This window comes from Mytilus edulis, chromosome 9 (assembly GCF_963676685.1).
Source record: "Mytilus edulis chromosome 9, xbMytEdul2.2, whole genome shotgun sequence".
In the NCBI taxonomy this organism is placed as follows: Eukaryota; Metazoa; Mollusca; class Bivalvia; order Mytilida; family Mytilidae; genus Mytilus; species Mytilus edulis.
The window spans coordinates 45015798-45020870 of NC_092352.1; positions in this window are offsets into that span (position 1 = coordinate 45015798).

A 5073-nucleotide genomic window follows, 5' to 3' on the forward strand; every position below is an offset into this window, starting at 1 on the left:
AGCAACGGACAAAAAGCAAAAGTTTCGGACAAAAAGCAAAAGTTTCGGACAAAAAGCAAAATAATCGGACAAAAGGCAAAACGGACAAAAAGCAACGGACAAAAAGCAAAAGTTTCGGACAAAAAGCAAAATAATCGGACAAAAGGCAAAACGGACAAAAAGCAACGGACAAAAAGCAAAAGTTTCGGACAAAAAGCAAAATAATCGGACAAAAGGCAAAACGGACAAAAAGCAAAAGTTTCGGACAAAAAGCAAAATTATCGGACAAAAAGCAAAAGCGGACAAAAAGCGAATTGCGGACAAAAAGCACCGTATCAAGCGTTTTAAGCCAAACGATACGTGTTTAAGATTGCTAACCGATTACAGTTCTTTCTGATCGGAATGAGGACGTTAAATTAGGTTCTTCGTGTACCACACTCTTAGAAAACTAAAGAACCTTTGCAAGCACTCTTTAAGAGATCTGTAGATTTTATGCGGGTTTTCACAATGAAGCAGAATAGGAATTGGTTATCACTTTGCTAGATATAGAATGTTGTTAATTGTGAACCAATACCTCCACTTTTATAAAAAGTAATCACTGTTGTTTTCAATCGTCTTCCTTTTATTTAAGAAAATAAGAATCATTGTGCTCATCCTTTGGCGCATGATTGGCAAATAAAATATTTGATTTTCGTTTGTTTGATATCTGGCGATTTTTTGAAACATCTTTAACATGTCTGATGCACTAAATTCCTCGTAAAAATTACTCATAAAAATATAGCATTGATTTTTTTAAAAACAATAATTTAATGATGCTATTTAAAAGAAAACACACTCCAGCTTCCTCAACCAATACAAACTGACCACGAAGAAACAGCGCAAACGTGCTGAAAGTTGCGTTAAACAATCAATCAATTGAAGAAAACACGACAAATAAAACGACAAATCTCCGTTTTAAGGTAATTAGAAAAAAACCCAATCATAACAACACGAAATACAGTTAGACGCAAGAGTGAGTAAATATATATTTTGTATGTATATAGATTTATATGTCATATGTCATGCGTGGGTGTGTTGACCCACACAGTTCATTAATTTCACGTGAATAGGGTGGTAAACACTTGTTATTATTTATTTGCACAATTATAAAACCATTGGAGTTACCATCCTTTAGTCTGTTCATTTCTAAAATTTCGAATTATTAAAAAATAAAACATTTTTAAATTATTAAAAGGGAACATTTTGATAGAATAGCAAATAATTAGAATGAAAAATCATGCAAAATAACAACATATTTTTTCATAAAAGTTAAACTGCAATAAATACAAATTATAAATACCACAACGAATAAAATTTATATCGAAATAAGATCTTTTCTCTTAACAAAGTGTGAATTTGCACTCTTTGAAGTTAGCTGAAGGTAAGAGTGCCAAGCTTTCCTATGTAATGGTAGGCAGTGATGTTCTCCCCATTGAAATGCCTAATTGTATTTCCTCAATGGTGGAAAACACTAATGCTGCCTTAGCCATACCTTTAGACATTGTTTGGGGGTGTATATTTTTGTGGGCTTATTATAGCTCAGAAGAATATATTAGGAATTCTAATGCAATTATTTTGTAACAATTGTTCTGATTGGATAACAGCAAGCGTAAAATTCTCTATCTCCTTGTCTGTAACTAAGGAAGCCGACATTTTGAATTTCAGAATGTATTGACATGTTATTTCTACAATAATAAACAAAAAACTCACTTGTTGCGCCTAAAAATCTTCTTTTTATCAAATTTTATTACATTCTGAAGCGGCACAGAAGCCAGAAAACGGCCGGTGTTTATGTTTGACGCCGGAAGCATACCTATGACGTCACCTAGTGTAGGGAACAAAGAACATAACATCTTTTCGCGGAATTTTCTTTAATGAACATTTTACACTGAAATAATGATTGAAATTTAATTATAAACTTGTTTTGCATTAGAATAGAGATAACTGTATTGTATTTGAAGCTTTGCGGACGTCCATCGGTAGTTTTACTGTCGCAAATACCCGTTTACCTGTCTCCGCTCCGCGTCGCCAGGTAAACTCAATTTGCGACAGTAAAACTACCGATGGACGTCCGCAAAGCTTCAAATACAATACAGTTATCTCTTAAAGCTATTAATCTTGAAATTTTTCTCTTCTCGCTCTCATTTCAATCAATACTTTCACTTTCTTTTTTTCAGTTGTTCTTTTCTTTTCTTTTGGGTTCTTTTCTCTTATCTTCTCAAAACCTAACTACATTTCCACTCATTCACTTCCTTCTTTCTTGCCTTCTCGCTTCATTTCATTTTACTCTCCTTTCTTTCTCTCTTTACCGAGTGTGAGGGAGTGATATAATATGTGAGGGGTGAGAGTGAGCGTGTGACACTGAGAGGAAGAGGGTGTGAGAGTAAGAGACATTGAGTGAGCGGAGAGTGACAGAGGGTGGGGGAGAGGGAGTGAGAGTGCGAGACATTGAGTGAGCGGAAGAGTGACAGAGGGAGAGGTGTGTGAGAGAGTGAGATACATTGAGTGGGCGGGAGAGTGACAGAGGGAGAGGGAGAGGTGTGTGAGGGAGTGTAAGTAAGTGTAAGTAAGAGACAATGAGTGAGCGGGAGAGTGTACATGTCAGAGGGAGAGATAATGAATGAGTGAGAGAGGGAGAGTTAAAGAGGGAGAGATGAGAAAGAGAGGGGGTGGGAGTGAGACAGAAAGGGTGAGTGAGAGGGTGAATGAGACAGTGACAGTATGTGAGAGGGAAAGAGAGTGGGAGTATTTGAGAGTTAGAGGTTTTGAGTCGGAGAAGGTATGAGAGTGAGAGGGATGGAGTGATAGTGTGTGAGGGATAGAGCGAGTGTGAAGCGAGAAATGGTGAAAGGAGGTTAAACTTTGTGAATGGGAGTGAGAGTTGAAGTCATCCCTTCGTTAGTTTTGTGCCATCCGAGTTGGTTGACTTGGTAGAATATCCGTTTGATAGATGAACATATATGGATATGTTCGTAATCTTGTACCCTTTCCTGATTGTAACGTACCGTATTCGACTTACTAAGTATTACCTGGACTAATAGCATGAATAAATAATAAATAACCATACATCGTCTTATATACGCGCTTTATATTACCTAAGCTTGATGTTCATATAAACCTACTATGAAGACTATTTCAATCTTCAGCTATCCAAAAATGAATTTTATTCCACATTATTTGAAAAATCCACAGGGGCCAAAATGCGAAACTACACATCTAACTGTGGAGTGCTATCTAAACTATTTGTAAAAACATTGCAGATGGTTAAATAAATTGATACGAGACATCAGCATCATACAGATGTCTTTTTGTCTGAGGTTTCAGAGGTTAAAACAACGAGACAACATTAAAATGTAACACACACAGCAACGGACTGGGCATTAGTCCGATGAGAATAACCAATATAACATCAAAACCAATTACATGAATTTGGGATAGAAAAGTACCGTGACACGTCTTATAGTAATGTGAATTCACACTCAAATATAGGAGAAAACAAACGACACAACGTAAAATTGTTACACACACTGTTCAAAACGAACTATGATATAACAATGGCCATTTTTCTGACTAGGCACAGGACATTTTTAAAGAAAAAAATGATGGGTTGAACCTGGTTTTGTGGCATGCCAAACCTCGCACTTTGATGGCATTGTTAAATTTAACATTAAAATGACAACAAAATAATACAAGACTACAATACAAATAAATAGGAAAATGTATTAGGCAAAGAAACACATGAATAATAGATAACAAAAGGCATCAGGTTTAAGATTCATTACGTCAAAAACGCGCCTCGTCAAAACAAGACTCACCAGTGACGCACAATATAAAAGTTCGAAAGTAAAAAAAAAAGGGGTACAAAGTTGTACAGCTGTGAGGATCAAAAGTTAAAAAAGGTTGTGCCAAATACGGCTAGGGTTTTCAGCTTGTGATAAGAACATCCTTATTATATATATAGAACAATTTATGCTATTGCAAACAGTAAACTTTTTCAAATGAATATAAAAGATTTACATGATAAAACTGACGTCTTAACTAATTGCAGAAAACAAAAACCGAATACATAATACATTGAAGACCAACACAGAAAATAGACACACCCGACTCAGTCCAGGCCTGAACGCAAAAATTCATAACAATGACGTCACATACGAAGTGATGAAAAGGCACAATATTACGTCACGCAGACATTTGAATTTCTGAAACAGCACAAAAAGGACGTCATATTTGAAAAATTTTATCTAAAAAATAAGATAGAAATAGGATTGATTTAAGATTATAATAGAACTAAATACTGATATTACATTTAAACACAATGCACATTGCAATACTAATTAATAGCAATAAACTACATTTGTATGGTATAATTACGTTTCGAAATATTTTATTCTACTTTAAAATGTTGAATTATTCGAATAATTATGTTATTTTTTTTTAACGCCATTCACTTTACAATTAACCAATTTATCATTAGCCATATTTGATCAACTTTTAAGAATACATGAGTTTTAACTTCTCTTCAATCCGTATTTGGAATGGTTTTCCAACTGTTTTGAGTCGAGTGCCTTTGATATTGGTCATCGAAATGCTTATTTGACGTATAAAATTATAAGTTTCTTGATCCCATTGTAATGGTTCATTGATTAATTATTTGGTGATGTGTAAATGTGTCTATAAGAGTTTAAATAACAATGACCCACTTTTCACACGACATTGATAATTTTGAATTTACCATTCTTGTATTAAGACAATGAATTTAAATTTGAATCATAGACTAAGTCACCTTTCTATAGAAATATTAAGGAGGTGTAATATGTTTGAAAGTGAAAGAATTATCTTTATCCATCAGAGACCAATTGAAGTAGATGTAAAAATTTATAGGATATCTTAAGGCTTTCAATAATGAGCAAAAACAATTTTCACGTAGCTAGTTATAAAAGGCACTATCATGAAATTAATGTATATGAATTCAAACGAGAAAACTAACATCACGAAGTGTGAATGCTAAAATAAAAATAGAAACATTAAAAAAGACAACAAACAACACCAACC